Source organism: Macaca fascicularis, chromosome 1 (genome assembly GCF_037993035.2).
Source record: "Macaca fascicularis isolate 582-1 chromosome 1, T2T-MFA8v1.1".
Classification (NCBI taxonomy): Eukaryota; Metazoa; Chordata; class Mammalia; order Primates; family Cercopithecidae; genus Macaca; species Macaca fascicularis.
The window spans coordinates 12,803,758-12,821,411 of record NC_088375.1 but is presented as its reverse complement, the minus strand read 5'-3'; the positions used below and the strand labels follow the sequence as shown (position 1 = coordinate 12,821,411).

Genomic DNA, 17,654 nt, shown 5'->3' with positions numbered 1-17,654 from the left:
TGCTCTTGATCTCTTGACGTCATGATCCACCTGCCTCGGCCTCCCAAAGTGCTGGGATTACAGGCGTGAGCCACCACGCCCAGCCTAGAGTCTGGTTTTTATTGTGCAGCCTCAGTGAGGCAAGATCCTGACCTCCTGTATGTTATTCTTTCTGGACTCAGATTTGGATTCTACTTGGCCTTAACAGAATCACCTGCTTGCCGGTTTTATTTTATATAATTTCCATTGTTCCATTTAGGGACTTTTGATGATCTCTCAGAGATACACATTCTTCAAGGATCTTTTTCTTCTACTTGAGCAGGATGGCCTTGCGTTTAGAATTGTATTTAAACATACTGTGCTCTTTTTCTGGAAAAGACAAGCTTATGATATAATCTGCAAGGCATTACAAGTGCCTCTTACCTAATACTTCTCAAGGTTGGAATCCTAGTGGAATTCTTGTTTATTATAACCCACAGTCACCCACAGGAGCAGGATGAGCCACCATAGTAAACTTACATGAGAGAATCGTTCTAGTCCCCAAGAATGAAAAAGGCCATTTTATGTGTCTCCTTTTTCTCGTGATTCTAGGGATTTGGTTTCTATTCTGTTATCCAATGAAATCATCTCGCTATTTCTTAGGAATATTTTCAACAGTCTGCATTGCCACCAAGTTATAAAACAATCAGAAAACAGAGAGAAAATGTCCAACTAATTCAGATTATAATTATTTGGGAGTATCTTCTCCCCAATTTTCAGATACTGTTTTTTTTTTAGTTTTGTTTTTTTTGTTTTGTTTTTGAGAGAGTCCCACTCTGTTGCCCAGGCTGGAGTGCAGTGGCACAATCTTGGCTCACTGCAACCTCCGCCTCCCAGGTTCAAGCAATTCTCTGCTTCAGACTCCCAAGTAGCTGGGATTACAGGTGCCCGCCAACACACCGGGCTAATTTTTGTATTTTTAGTAGAGACGGGGTTTCACCATCTTGGGCAGGCCGATCTTGAACTCCTGACTTCGTGATCCACCCACCGCAGCCTCCCAAAGTGCTGGGATTACAGGCCTGAGCCACCGTGCCTGGCCCAGACACTGTTTTAATGATGTTTTAAAGTCTGATGTTCCTGGTGGTGCTTTTAAAAGGGATCCCTGGATTTATCATACAACCACATTAGAGCGATTCTTCACCATACGAAATAACTTACCAAAGAGGTTTTCCTACCAAATGACTTCACTGTACTTCTGAAATCACCATACATAAAAATTTACTGATTTATCAAAAAAAAAGGCTCTAAGACTTTTAATAAAACATTTTTGAAAATCAGAAGGTGTGCTTATTCGAAACCATATGTTTATATCTGAAAGCTTTGTATAGTCATTTTTTAAAAATAGACTTCATCTTTTAGAGCAGTTTTAGTCTCACAGCAAAGTTAAGTGGAAAGTACAGAGAGTTTCCTTATAACCCTGCCCTGCACACACTGCCTCCCTACAGTCAACTTCACCACCACCGTGGTACATTTGTTACAATCAATTAAGCAGCATTGACACATCATTATCCGGCCACTGCACTCCAGTCTGGGCGACAAAGCGAGACTCTGTCTCATCATTATCAAGTTCATAGTTTACGTTCGGGTTAACTCTTTGTATTATATATCCTGTGAAGTTTTTTTGTTTTGTTTTGTTTTGAGATGGAGTCTGGCTCTGTAACCTAGGCTGGAGTGCAATGGCTGGATCTCGGCTCACTGCAACCTCCGCATCCCAGGTTCAAGCGATTCTCCTGCCTCAGCCTCTCAAGTAGCTGGGATTACAGGAGGGCGCCACCACACCTAATTTTTGCATTTTTTGTAGAGACAGGGTTTCACCATGTTGGCCAGGCTGGTCTTGAACTCCTGACCTCAAATGATCCACTCACCTCGGCCTCCCAAAGTGCTGAGATTACAGGCGTGAGCCACTGCGCCCGGCCCATCCTGTGGGTTTTGACAAGTGTTTAATAATGTGTATCTACTGTTGTAGAATCACACAGAATAGTTTTCACTGCCTTAAAAATCCCCTGCACTCTACCTTTTCATTCCTCTTTGCCCCAGTGAAATAATTTTAAAATAAACCTTACTACCTAGAAGTTTATCTCACAAATGGAAAAGTCCATAGAGCTGGAATTCATTCTAACCATGTAGATTAAAACAAAACATCAAATTCATTAGCTTAAAATGGTTTCTCTTCATTCTGTCTGCATGATGTGCTTTCAAGAGAAAAAGAACTGATGGGTAGTGGTGCCCAGTTATCTTACAAAACATTAATGATCATCAACTCAATATTCTGACCAAAACTATGAACCAGGAAAGTGGGATTTTAAATCTTGCAGCAATCCAGATGGCTTAAGTGAAATCAGAGATAAGAAAAATCTCTGTAGCACTGTCAAGGTTATGGAAGAAAATTAAGATACAATGACTGCTGTAGACTACTTGTTAAGCCTCCCAAAATGTATGCACACTAAAATGAGGGTATTTAGAAGTGGGGCCTTTGGGAGGTAATTAAGTCATGAGAGTTGAGCTTTCATGAATGGGATTAGTGTCCTTATGAAAGAGACTGCAGAGAGCTCCTTCGTCTCTTCTTTATATGAGGACCCAGAGAGAAGATGGTGGTCTATGAACTAGGAAGTGGGCCTTCACCAGACACTGAATCTGGCACATGATCTTGGACTCCCAGCCTCCAGAACTGTGAGAAATAAATATTTGCTGTTTAAGCTATGTAGTCTATGGTATTTCTGTTATAGCAGCCCAGACAGAGAGACAATGATTTTCCTTAAGTGTCTTTGGAATAGCACCCTACAGCTATGACTTCCCACATCATTCTGTATGGTCACCTCTGAAGTGCTTCAGACCAGAATTGGCTTAGAATTCTCTACACCTCAGCCTGCTGCATAAGGTGTCTATGCCACCTGCATTTCCGCATGTAAAAAACAGCTCTGATATGTTTTGAGTGACAACTAAAAAATCCCCGTACTGTCCTGAAAAGTTGCATTCAATTCTTAATCTTTTTTTTTTTTTCCAGACAGAGTCTCGCTCTATCGCCCGGCTGGAGTGCAGTGGTGCAATCTTGGCTCATTGCAACCTCCACCTCCCAGGTTCAAGCAATTCTCCTGCCTCAGCCTCCTGAGTAGCTGGGATTACAGGCATGCGCCATCACGCCTGGCTAATTTTTGTATTTTTAGTAGAGACGGGGTTTCACCATGTTGTTCAGGCTGGTCTCGAACTCCTGACCTCATGATCTGCCTGCTTCGGCCTCCCAAAATGCTGGGATTACAGGCATGAGCCACTGCGCCTGGCCCTTTCTTAATCATTTTTTAATGGAAACCTACTAATGTGTTCTTGTTTGTTAATTTCTATGATACGGAGGAATAGACCCTCCCCTGCCACTAGAGATAAGTAAAGGGTAGACAGCCACTTCTCAGGGATGTTATAGGGGGTTTAGGCATCAAAATGAATGATTGGGCCATGTGGGTTTTAAGAGTTTTTCAACCTTGACTTTCATGATTCCACCTAAAAAACAGAGCAGTACTGAGCGTTTTTTCAACCAACCAACAAACGAAAAACACTTTTTCTGACCTATTTGAAACATTTTAGAACAGTCCCTTTCTATTTTTAGTATGAACATCAGTGTCAGCAACTCAGTGAGTGGCCCATTGTCCTGTCCTCCCACATTCAATAGTTTGAACTGGATTGAGTGAATGGAACCATCGGAAGTCACAGTCCTCATACTCATGAAATAAACTAGACTACACTACATATAATAATGCCCAAGAAACAGGAATGTAGTATACTTTAAAATACATATATATATATATATATATATAGAGAGAGAGAGAGAGAGAGAGAGAGAGAGAGCGAGAGCAAGTGAACGGGCGTTGTGGCTCAAACCAGTAATCCCAGCACTTTGGGAGGCTGAGGCAGGCGATTCACTTGAGGTCAGGAGTGTGAGACCAGCCTGGCCAACATAGCAAAACCTCCTCTCTACTAAAAATATAAAAAATTAGCTGGGCATGGTGGTGCGTGCCTGTAATCCCAGCTACTTGGGAGGCTGAGGCAGGAGAGTTGCCTGAACCTGGCAGGCAGAGATTGCAGTGAGCTGAGATCACATCACTGCACTCCAGTCTGGGTGACAGAGTGATACTGTCTCAAAAAAAAAAAAAAAAAAAAAAAAAAAGTGAGAAACACTTTCTGACTCAAAGATTGAAACTTTAAACTAACAAAAGCTGGTGTTGAGATGAAGGGAACTAGTTATTGTGGGGTTATTTTAATATAATTGTTTACTAAAGAAATATTTTAAAGCATCTGAATATTAGTGTCATAAATAACTATTTGGGAGAAAAGTCACTGGACTGTCTTGGGATATCAGTACACCATTTCTTCCAACATTCATAGCACCAGCATTAGCAACATTTGGACTTTGCAGATTTTGAAGACAATCTTCTCATCCCAGAGTGAGTGTCTCATCCATCACTGTCATTATATTTAAAATATAATTATGTTGGCCGGGCGCAGTGGCTCATGCCTGTAATCCCAGCACTTTGGGAGGCCAAGGAGGGCGAATCACCTGAGTTCAGGACCTTGAGACGAGCCTGGCCAACATGGTGAAACCATCTCTACTAAAATTACAAAAATTAGCCAGGTGTGGTGGCAGACGCCTGTAATCCCAGCTACTTGGGAGGCTGAGGCAGGAGAATCACTTGAACCCAGAAGGTGGAGGTTGTAATGAGCCAAGACTGTGCCATTGCACTCCAGCCTGGCCTACAAGAGCGAAACTCTGTATCAAAAAAAAAAAGAAAAAGAAAAAGAAAATAATATGCTCTACTGTATTTACCACTTTTATAGGATTTTCTGTGTTGCGAATGAGAATTTGAATCAATTTTTCCTTTTTAAATTAAAAAAATAATAAACTTAAGCTGAGACTTGTTTTAAATGAGTCCTTTCCATCCCCCCAAAATTTTTTTCTTGTTCTTCCACATGATTCTCATCTGTAAGTACTTCCCATGCTGAAAGGCAAAACTGGTGCGCGTCTCTCTTCGACTTCCTATGACCCATGAAGGAGAGAAGTTGTTGTTGTTGTTTTTGTTGTTTTTGAGATGGAGTTTCACTCTTGTTGCCCAGGCTGGAGTGCAATGGCGCTATCTCGGCTCACCGCAGCCTCCGCCTCTTGAGTTCAAGCGATTCTCCTGCCTCAGCCTCCCGAGTAGCTGGAATTACAGGCATGCACCACCATGCCTGGCTAATTTTTTGTATTTTTAGTAGAGACGGGATTTCTCCATTTTAGTCAGGCTGATCTCGGACTCCCAACCTCAGGTGATCTGCCCGCCTTGGCCTCCCAAAATGTTGGGATTACAGGTGTGAGCCACCGCGCCCAGCCAGGAAAGAATGTTTTATGGAGATGTAATCCTTCAGTTGAGGGTTCCAGTATGAAGCAATGGTCTTTGATTTTCCTTCCTTTAGATCAATCAAAAATTTTAAAGTGAATAAAATGACCATAAGGCAATTAAGGTAATATTATTTACATATTTTTTTAAAAAATAAAAGTTGAGCCTGGGCATAGTGGCTAATACCTGTACTCTCAGTGCTGTGGGTGGCTGAGGCAGGAAGATCGCTTGAGCCCAGGAGCTAGAGACCAGCCTGGGCAACAGAGCAAGACTGCGTCTCTACAAAATTTTGAAAATTAGTCACGTGTGGTGGTGTGTCCCTTTAGCCAGGCTACTTCAGCCAAGCTGAAGTGGGAGGACTGCTTGAGCCCAGGGGTTCATGGCTGCAGTGAGCCATGATCACACCACTGCACTCCAACCTGCGTGACAGAGTAAAACCCTGTCTCAGAAAATCAATACAAAATTGTTAAAAGTTGAACGATGATTAAAAACTACATATGGCGTTTGTATGCATGTGGATAAGATCCGGTTAGAAAACATGGACAAATGAAATCAGTGTGATATGCTTGCAAAAATGTAGGTACATTTTAAATGTTTATTGAAATGTACATTTGTTGGAGGCACAAATGTTTCTTATGATTAGGCATAATTGAAGCCTGTCAGTAACAATATGAACAATTAAGCAGCTGATCAATCATTACCTCCTCCTCCCTGCTCTTGTTACCCAATAAATAGGAAGAGCTGTAGAAGTTTGGGGGACTGCCTTTACTCACTAGAAGCAGGGAACTCTCTTCTTTCCCATGCTAGTCCTTCCTTAAAATAGTTACTTTTGTTTTAAATTGTTTTTTCTAGTTCATCCCTTCGTTCAGTCATAATGATGGTCTCAAAAGTAATGGTAGTAACTGCTGTAGTGACGGTCTCAAGTAGTAGTAGTGGCAGTCAGCCACATACATTTATACAGCTACCTTATCTGTGAAATAAAGTTAGTGATGACACTGAATATCTACAGCGAGAGATAAAGATAGGATGGGAACAGATGTGCATATATATATGCATATTTTCAAATGGAGTTAATCTTTTAAGTATTATATCTATAGGCCCTTTGCTTGTTCTTAAAAGTTTACTACCAACTCTCTAGGAAACAGCCCTAAGTTCAGATTTTCGGAACTTGGGAAGTCTCTAAAAAAAATTTATTGAAGTGGCAATTTGATAAGACTTACTAAAGGGACTTAAGGAACACTAGTCCTGATAACGCTTAGTGTCCACTGGGACTAGAATTTTTGTTTTCATGGGAAGTTGGGCCCTTTGGGGAAAGTAGAAAGAAGACTTTGTTCAGTAAGAGAAAAGAACAGTGATGCTACTTACTGGTAACCTGTCTATAGGAAACCAAACTTCCAGTCCTTCTTCTACCACCAAGTGACTTGAGTCAGGTCATCTAATCTTTCTTTTTAGATATCTTCATCTGTAAAGTGAGTGTGATAATTCTTGCCTTCCCTAAGCCTTATAAAGCTGATGTACAAGTAAAGTGAAATAACAGCATTTGGTGGTGCTGACTCCTTGCTATTTCCAGGTACTTTTCATTTCAAGGCTCATCCAAACTTCGTTGGAGGATCCAACTTCATAATAAAAGAACAGGACTATCAATGGAACCATATTTTGGATTGTGAATTGCAAAAATAAACCCAGATGACAAAACCTTAACGTCCACGAAGGCAAGGACAGGGTCTGTTTGGTCACAACTGAATGCCCAGCCCCAGGTCAGGAGACTAACAAATAAGTAGTCGGTCTACAGATATTTGTCAAATGGACATGCAGATTGGCCTTCATGGTTATCTCTATGGAGAAACTAGCTCTGAGAAAGTAGCCCATACTTAGGGTATGAATGCAGTGCTCAATATTCTTTTTTGTTTTTTTTTGAGACAGTCTTGCACTGTCCCTCGGGCTGGAGTACAACGACACGAACTCAGCTCACGGCAACCTCTGCCTCCTGGGTTCATGTGATTCTCCTGCCTCAGCCTCCTGAGTAGCTAGGATTACAGGTGACACCACCACACCTGGCTAATTTTTTGTATTTTTAGTACAGATGGATTTTCACCATGTTGGCCAGACTGGTCTTGAACTCCTAACCTCGTGATCCGCCTGCTTCGGCCTCGCAAAGTGCTGGGATGACAGGCGTGAGCCACCCCACATGGCCGGAAAGTTGTTTGTTCTTTTCCTTTTGGTTTTTTTTGGGTGCCATCTCAGCTCACTGCAACCTCTGCCTCCCAGGTTCAAGCGATTCTCCTGCTCCAGCCTCCCGAGTAGGTGGGACTACAGGCACGCACCACCATGCCCAGCTAATTTTTGTATTTTTAGTAGAGATGGGGTTTCACTATGTTGGCCAGGATGGTCTTGATCTCTTGACCTTGTGATCTGCCTGACTCGGCCTCCCAAAATGTTGGAATTACAGGCACGAGCCACTGCACCTGCACAGTGCTCAATATTCTACCGGATATAGAAGGCAGCCAGGCGGGGAGGGATTTGGAAAGTATATACTAATGGCTCTCTACTTGCGTGCTTAAGCAGTATTCTATGTTGTCTTTGAAGTCTACATATCCATAAATGTGGATATGAATGTGGGTAGAGATTATTCAAAACAGCAATATGTTATTTGATTTGTTATATAGAGTTAAGGAAATCATTGGCTCTTCTAATGTTGCAGGTAGGTAGTTCACAGACAGCACTAACAGTAATACCAGTTAAAGTGTTTGCTGGATGCATTGTGGTCTTTGTTGGTGTGTTTGTAGTGAGAAGAGCTCCCTAGAAGACTCAGACCCAAGTCACCTTGGTTGACTTGATAGATCACCTTGGTTCCTTTGATAGATCACAGTTCTTGGTTCATTCAGTTCTGGTTATAGGTCCTCAAGACTATTCTACCTCTTTAATAGATTATATAGCTACATCATAAAAGATGGGCTGAATGAACCTCCTTATAATGATTTAAAATTTTTCATTTCTGGGTCATTTTGTAAAAAGTTCTTTCCCTCTCTCAGAAGCCAGACACAAATATGTAGTACCCTTGAAGCAAATATTCCCTCCACCCGAGAAGAAAAGGGAAAAATGGGAATAAGGAAAAGGAGTGATTACACTTCATAATCTGAACAAAATCTGATCCTGGCATTGGTAATTCTGAACTGAGCCTCACTGGAAAGCCTGGGAACTCTACTACCTGCTGCTGTCTTGAATGCAGGCTTACAAACAGCTAGACTTTATAATGGCTTACAACAATTTATTCAACCAAAAATTATGGTAATTTAAAATAGAGTGGCTCTATTTTAAATAGAGCCGTGGCTCACACCTGTAATCCCAGCACTTTGGAAGGCCGAGGCGGGCGGATCACTTGAGGTCAGGAGTTCAAGACCAGCCTGGCCAACATGGCGAAACCTCATCTGTACAAAAAATACAAAAATTAGCTGGGCATCATGGCGCACGCCTGTAATCCCAGCTACTCGGGAGGCTGAGGCAGGAGAATCGCTTGAACCTGGGAGCCGGAGGTTGCAGTGAACCGAGATCGTGCCACTGCACTCCAGCCTGGGTGACAGAGTGAGTCTTCATCTCAATAAATAAATAAATAATAACATAGGGATACTGTACCACAAAAACCTTGTTAGTTTGAAGCCTTCTGTTCCCTCATCATTTACTCTTATTTTTCATAAGTTCATCTATGAGGTTCAGAAATTTCATATTTGTCTTTTTTTCCTAACCAATATTTGCAGAGGGTTAACAAATTTTTACCCACAAAGAAGTTCTCCGTTAAAAAACACTGGTTCAATTTTAAAATTGTAATTGTTGCCCAGATAAGAACTAATTTAATAATTATATTGGACCAATGTTCTTTATTTGTTGAAGTAGCTCATGTTATTTATACAGCTTTAAGAGAATTTGTTTTACATAAGAAGAATGGATTATCATTTTATTGTTAGTTTAAGTTGCAGTATGACCCTTCAGTTCCTGGCAACACAGAAATTACTTTTTAGTGCCTCATTTTCCAAATAAATACATCCAAATAATTTCACATTTAGAACACAATTTCAGGCTGGGCGCGGTGGCTCATACCTGTAATCTCAGCACTTTGGGAGGCCAAGGTAGGTGGATCATTTGAGGCCAGGAGTTCAAGACCAGCCTGGTCACCATGTAACTCCATGTACACCATGTGTAACTCCGTCTCTACTAAAAATACAAAAAATTAGCTGGATGTGGTGGCACATGCCTGTAGTCCCAGTTATTCAGGAAGCTGAGGCAGGAGAGTCACATGAACCTGGGAGGTGGGGGCTGCAGTGAGCCAAGATCACACCACTGCACTCCAGCCTGGGCAACAGAGCAAGACTCTGTCTCAAAAACAAAAACAAAAACCCATAATTTTAAAATCACTACTCCTTTTTATATAGCATTTCTCAAAATCACACAGGCACATATATGCACCATGGATACATTATAGTTCCCATGTGTACATGGATACATGTGGTTTCTTTGATATTCCTAGAAAAGATTCTAATGGAAATACTAGATCCTTTTGTAACTCATAAGCATGATGACTGAGGTTTCACACACATGTATGAAATGTGCCTCCCTCAAACTGATAGGGACAGGAGGCAGGGAAATTCTGGGCAGAAGACAGTGGGTCCCTGGCAAGGGCCCCACCCTCAAGCCTGGAACCGCAGCCCAAAGTGAGAACTGACATCCCTGTTTTCCCACTCAAATGTTGCCTTTTCCAAAACCCCCATGGCCCGTTCCACCCCCGATCCTGTGCCTATAAGAACCCCAGACTCTGCGGGCAGAGAAGAGCAGAAGCAGCTGGATATCGGAGATTAGGGCTGAACATCAGAGAGAAGTGGCTTGACTTCAGAGGGACAGCTTGACCGTGTAGCTCTGGAGAGGAGTCTAGCTGAGGGCAGCCAGACTCTGGGGGAAGATTACCTTCCTGCTCCATCCCCTTTTCAGCTCCTCTTCCTGCTGAGAGCTGTTTTCATCGACAATAAAATCCCCTGCATTTACCATCTCCAACTTGTTTGTGTGACCTCATTCCTTCTGGACGCTGGACAAGAACTCGGTACGGGTGTGAAAGGCTGTCACACTGACCCTCCACTGAGCTGTTAACACTTAAGCTGTCTGTGGAGAGCAAGGCTAAAAGAGCACTGACTGTAACACTCCTTCTGGGGCTTCAGGGGTTGTGGGCGCACCCCTAGAGGCTGCCATGGGGGTGGTATAAAGTTCATTCCTGCCAGCGCCCAAAAGCGGTCACCCCGGCTCCTGCACCTGCTCACCTGCATGCTGCCTCCTGGGAGAGGTCGAGTGCGGTGGGTTCAAGTGAGTGGAGTTCACTCCCGCCTGCGTGGAAGCAGCCAGCTACTTCCAGCAGCTGCACTCCAGTTCCTGCTCACGAAGGGGTCAGGGAAACTTCTTGATTCAAAACTTTGTTACTACATCAGCACATTACCCACCTGGTTAAAACATATATATACTGAAGAAAACATGATAACAGTTTAACGTTAATCTGTTGGAAACATTCTTTCCGCTTTCATGCCCATTTTTACACCTGTGGAAACGGAGGTGGGAGGAAACATCACAGGAGGAGGCCCTGGGACAACAGCCAAGCCAATTAGTTGGGAAACTGAAGCAAAGGTAGTCCCGGACCTGGGTTCTTCCCTCTCTTCTGGGCCTGGAGTGAGAAGTGGGAGGGGATCTACCTCTAGGCTGGAGTTGTAAGGGTGGGCAGCACATTCTGCTTCCCCCTCATTCCGACCAGAAATCGGCCAGGACATAAGTCTCTGTTGCCTCTCTAGACTCTCACCGCCCCTCTCCCAAGAAGGTGTACAAATAAGCGCAACAGACACTCTATGCGGACTCTGATCCCAAAAGATAAGCCCATGGTCTAAACTTACTGAATACCTGGGGCAAGCTGACACTAGAGAACAGAAAATAAAGGGAATTTCTTACTCAGGAGAAAACAGAGTTAATACAGCAAACAAGGCAGGGCTTTATATATTTAAAAAGTATATAGTCTCCAAATTTAAGAGAAGACATACTTACATGAAAGGCTATTATACATTTTTAAAACATTTAGGGATCTTGGAAATGAAATGCCTAGTTGTTCAAAAATCATTTTCAGCCAACAGCAGATGAATAGGTCAACTAAATGTGATATAGACATACAATAGAATATTTTTCAGCCTTAAAAGGAAAGACTTTCTTTTTTTTCTTCTTTTTTTTTTTTTTTTTTTTTTTTTTTTTTTTTTTTTGAGACACCGTCTTACTCTATCACCCAGGCTAGAGTGCAGTGGTACTGCAACTCCCAGGTAATTTTTAAAAAAGTTTTTGTAGAGACAGGATTGCTGTATTTCCCAGGCTGGTCTCCAACTCCTGGGCTCAAGTAATCCTCCTGCCTTGGCCTCCCAAAGGGCTGGGATTACAGGCAAGCCACTGCACCTGGCCAAGGAAAGAGATTCTGAAGTATGCCACAACATGGATAAACCTGGAGGACGTTATGCTAAGTTAAATAAGGCGGACACAAAGGGACAAATATTGTATGATTCCACTTATATGAGGTACCTAGAATAGGCAAATACATAGAGACAGAAAGTGTAACAAAGATTAGCTGTGGCTGGGAAGAGAAAGGAATGGGGAGTTACTGTTTTGGGTGTAGAGTTTCTGTCTGAGATGATAAAAGGTTCTGGGAATGAATAGTGGTGATGGTTGCACCATAGTACGAATGTACTTAATGCCACTGAATTGTACACTTAAAATAGTTAAAATGATACATTTTATATTATGCATATTTTACCACAATTTAAAAAAAATCACTTTGGGGCCGGGCATGGTTCACACCTGTAATCCCAGTACCTTGGGAGGATGAGACGGGAAGATCCCTTGAGGCCAGGAGTTCAAGACCAGCCTGGGCAAATAGTAAGACCCCATTTCTATTAAAAAAAAAAAAAGAAGAAGAAGAAGAAGAAGAAGAAGAAGAAGAAGAAGAAAGGAGGAGGAGGAGGAGAAGAAGAAAAGAAAAAAACCACTTTGTTTTATACAGAAGAATGAGAATAGCAGCTGAAGAATTTCACCCCAAAGTTAAGAGGCAGAGTGGATACAACTAAAAGTTCTAATATTGGGGTTCATGCATTTCATTGACTTCATTGTCCTCATGCCTCATCAACTTCTCCCCCAGAGAAATTACCTTAAGGGGCCTAATTCAGTCCCACCCCCATCCCAACTTCCACCCAGCAATAGGTTCCAGCCAGCAGCACTGGACCTGCTGGGTGCCTGGTCTGGAGCCTGGGCTTGTGGCTTGGCCAAGACATGTGCCTCCAAGGAGCACTCTAAGAAGCCCAGACCCAACAGCAGCCCCTCAGCACCCGCTTCCGTCTCCAGCAAGGTGCCTCCCTAGATGTGGACATCTGCATGGCTCAGACTATCCCCATCTAGAGTACAGGTCTCAGAAAATGAAAGACCAGAATTAATCGATTACTCCAAAACACATGAAAAACCCCCCTTCAAATGCTAGTAGCCCTCAGCAAAGGCCCCAAAGCTCAATGCCCTTACTTCCTCCTTCATGCCTAAACCTGCTCCTTTGCCCTGGGCCAGGGCCCTGTAGTGGCTTGTCTTGCATTGTGGTGTTTGGAGTCTTGTCTTGGGTCTCCAGGTCCCCCAGTGGAGTATGCAATGTAGCAACCAGAGGAAGCAGCCCTGGGTAGTAAGCAGGGGCATGAACTTAGCCTCCAGGGGAGCCCATGACCTTGGGGCCCGAAAAGGGTGAGAACCAAGCAGCCTTTAAAGCAAAGCAAGAGGGAGAGGCAGGCCGAATGTGACTCTCCCCTCAGCCTGTGAAAGCAGTCACAGCGTACTCACCCAAACGTGCCCAGATTTACCTGTCCACAGAGTCTGACTGCCCCACTGAAACCCTAGTTACCATCTGTTGTTAATGGACTCCAGAGGCCTGAGTGAACCTGCTTCATAAGAAGCCTAGTCCTGGCTGGGCACGGTGGCTCAAGCCTGTAATCCCAGCACTTTGGGAGGCCGAGACGGGCGGATCATGAGGTCAGGAGATCGAGACCATCCTGGCTAACCCGGTGAAACCCCGTCTCTACTAAAAAATACAAAAAACTAGCCGGGCGAGGTGGCGGGCGCCTGTATAGTCCCAGCTACTCAGGAGGCTGAGGCAGGAGAATGGCGTAAACCCGGGAGGCAGAGCTTGCAGTGAGCTGAGATCCGGCCACTGCACTCCAGGCTGGGCGACAGAGCGAGACTCCGTCTCAAAAACAAACAAACAAAAAGAAGCCTAGTCTCAGGCCTGGTTAAACCTAGCAAGTGCAGGTTGTCCACAGCTTTTTCTGCTTTGAACTGATTTGGGAGAGAAGTACCTTTCCGTATCAACCCAATAAAGCGATCCTTTTATTCCGTTTTCCTGCTTTATTTATTAAATGCAATTGCGCAGTTGAAGGTGCACTGTGCGAGCAGTCATCACAGTAAGAGCTAATGTCTGAGTGCTTCCTCTGTGGCAGGCTTTATGGCGAAGGCTTTTCATGGATCACATCCTCAGAACAAGAGTGTGATGAAGCAAGGGCTGCTCTCCCTTTTATTTTAGACAGGAGAAAACTGAATCTTAGAAATAGTTCATAATACCCTAAACTAACAGAGATAATAACAAGCAATGTAGGATTTGGCTCCACAGAATTTGATTCCAGGGACCTGGGCCCATCCACTGATGTATATGGGCTTGGAGTCTAGTTTTCATTCTGTTGCTAGCTCACTGGGTGACATTGTGCAAGTCATTCATGTGTCACGGCCTTGGTTTCCTTATCTGTAAATAAATTATCACATTAAGCCGCTTTTAGCCGAGGTTTTATGACTATTATTGAGTACCTGCTGTTTAGAAGGCCTTTGCTGATAGAGACATGTCGAACTGCTGTAAGTGTTTTGGGGTGAACTTTTTGCTGTACATTAATTTTGCAAGGTCATTTAGCTCAGGAGGCCTCTTTCAGTCTCTAGGCTTTACTGACTAGTTTGTTATCCAGTCTTGAATTTATTCTACCTCATCCCCAAACAAGCACCAAGTGAAAAGCTTTTCATTTTCTCCACTAAAAGAACAAACCTTTTTATTAACATTTGGAATCCACTGTCTCTGGAGAGACTCTTTTTCCCCTGCCATCTGGGTTATGGGACCTATACCAGCTTTGCCTTATTAACATTCATCTATTGACTTGAACCTGCTTTCCTCTTTAGAGAATCAGTCTTGATCATTTAGAAGGCTATTGACCTAGAATTACCTCCATTGATTTCTATAATATACTGGATTCAGATGCAACCAGAATTTGCAGCAAAACACAGTTATATATAAACTTATATTGAACTTATAAGTTACATTGAACAGGCTGGGTGCAGTGGCTCACTCTTGTAATCCCAGCACTTTTGGAGGCCAAGGCAGGCGGATCCCAGCATGGTGAAAACCCGTCTCTACCAAAAACACAAAAATTAGTCGGGCGTCGTGGTGGGTGCCTGTAGTGCCAGCTACTCAGGAGGCTGAGGCAGGAGAATTGCTTGAGCCCAGGAGATGGAGGTTGCAGTGAGCAGAGATTGTGCCATTGCACTCCAGCCTGGGCAACAGAGCGTGATTCCATCTCAAAAAAAAAAAAAAAAAGTTATATTGAACAATCAGACAAACCTAACATAGAACAATCAGATAAACCTAACATCATATAAGAACATTTTGGGTGCAGTGAAAGGACCAGAATACTATAATACTATGTTTAAAATTAGACAAACTGGAGTTCAAATGTCAGCACCTACTTTTTTTTTTTTTAGTTAATGTGACTTTAGATAAGCCAATTAGCTTCTCTGAGCACTACTTTCCTCAGCTCTTCAAAGTAATATTTTCCCCATAATAACAAACAACTATATGATGCTCTGTTCTAAGTATTAACTTGTTCAATCCTTAGACAAACCACCTAGGTAGATATTTCATTATCCCCAATTTTATAGACAGTTATGCAACTTGCCTAAGTTCAGTTACTAAGTGGTGGAGACAGAATCTGAGCCAGGCAGTTGGCTCCAGGGGTCATGTTCCTAAACACAGCAGGGCCCTAACTAACTTAGCAGTGTTTATAATACCAACTCCCAGTCCTGACGTTCATGTTCCAAGCTCCTAGTAATCTGTCATTGAAGAAACCAAGTACTGTACTATATATACAACATACGGAAGGAGAGCTGAGTAAGCTAAGTATATCACAACTTTTATGCTCTTAAATCCCTAGAAGAAGTAGCAGCAGGATTCCCCATGATTTTATTAACTCAGAAGATTGACTTGTGACTTCTGGGCAAGGGTAAGGCCTCTGCTTGTGCTGAAAATGTTGACAGAGCTGAATATTGGCTTTGAACTTCATCTTCAGGCCTAGTTCATAGAAACATTTCTTAGGCAAAGCTTGATCATGGATAGTTCATAAAGAATAAAGGTGAGAATTCCTTGTGTCATTAGCTCTAGTTTCAGCTGAGAAGAGGGCAACTGTTTTTTGTTTGTTTTGTTTTGTTTTGCTTTGTTTTGAGACGAAGTCTCACTCTGTTGCCCAGGCCGGAGTGCAGTGACACCATCTCGGCTCACTACAACCTCGGCCTCCAGGGTTCAAGTGATTCTCCTGCCTCAGCCTCCTGAGTAGCTGAGATTACAGGCGCCCACCACCACGCCCAGCTAATTTTTGTATTTTTAGTGGAGACGGGTTTTGACATGTTGGCCAGGCTGATCTCGAACTTCTGACCTCAGGTGATACACCTGCCTCGGCCTCCCAAAGTGCTGGGATTAGAGGATTGAGCCACTGCACCAGGCCAGAAGAGAGCAACTTTCATCTTCAAGACTCTTCAACTTCCTTTGGGAAATGTCCTATCCTTGGGGTTTCAAACTGGTGGTCTGAAGTTAGTGGCGCCATATGATGCAAAACTATCCTGTTTGGCTTGCAAAATGTTAACGTACAGATTTTGCTTAAATTGAATTAGTCATTAACATTTAACAAGAAGGGCAGTTCACATTTATATTCAAGCTGCTGTTCCATTGAAAAATCTGAAGGAGCCAGGCACAGTGACCCTAGCCTGTATTTCCAGCATGTTGGGAGGCCAAGGCGGGAGGATCACTTGAGGCCAGGAGCTTGAGACCAGCCTGAGCAACACAGTGAGACCCTGTCTCTATAAATAAATAAATAAAAATGGAAAGATTTTTAAAAAGAAAGAAAAATCAGAATATTGGACAACAGTCAGATGTGTCAATCATCGTCTGGAGCTTAGCAGACGCTGCTGCTACTGGAATGGGCATGTACCGCACTTCTCCATAGCCCCTCACCAATGCCCCTTTCATTAACATCCCATTTCACTAATGTCCCTACCTCCTGGCTCCTAATAGCAACTGAAATGGCCATCACGACTCCTGACTCTTGGGGCTTTTCCCTGACATCAGCCCTTTTCACCAAATGCCTAGCACTTTTCTGTTTGAAGTCTGTCTGCTTCATTAACTCAATTAGAGACTCTTTCCAGGTTTTAAAAAGTCCGGAAACATAGCCTTGCTAAAATGCAAACATCTCCCTAGAGGCCATTAAGGGGATAGGATTAATAGGATTTCAGGCGTCCAGAAGACCCATGTTATAAATGGCCTTTCAGCAGGATTTGCTTGATAATAAATCATCTTCAGGGCACATATTAGAGACATTTTTAAGGCTATAGTTTCTTTATAAAGTTTTTATTTTACCAGTAGTCACTTTTGAGAAGTGACTCATTTTGAGAAATGGGTAAGTCAAGATCCAGAATTATATGGATAATGTACTCCAAATGTCATGTCTAAAGAAATCTATAGTGATGATCTACTTATTGCTAACTTATTAAGGGATTATTTCTTAAAAACTCCTAAAGTAATATGTACATAAGTGAATAAAACAAAATCCTTCATAGAGAGAATTTTCCTGACGATAGTTCTTCAGGAAAACCTTTTCGGCCTCCAATTGCAGTCTTAGATATGTTTTTCCTAATTTGATACTTTCTAAGACAGTATCTTCCTATGGAACCTTTTGTAATAGATCTACTACACAACTCAATATTTTTGACAATAGTTAAACCATATTTAATCAAGATCTCTGGAAAATCTAGAGCTATGTCCCATATATAATGAAAGTCCATTCAGATTTAAGTGGATACGAACCATGATAGCAGTATCATCAAAAGCAGTATCATCAAAGCCATAATCATTAAAGCCATAATTGAGAATAT

At 42.6% G+C, this 17,654-nt stretch overlaps 1 pseudogene; it reads left to right on the top strand.

Moving 5' to 3' along the window:
* The first annotated feature begins 9,927 nt into the window (after window positions 1–9,927).
* LOC123571262 (small nucleolar RNA U13) lies at window positions 9,928–9,999 on the top strand (annotated as a pseudogene).
* Window positions 10,000–17,654: the final 7,655 nt, after the last annotated feature.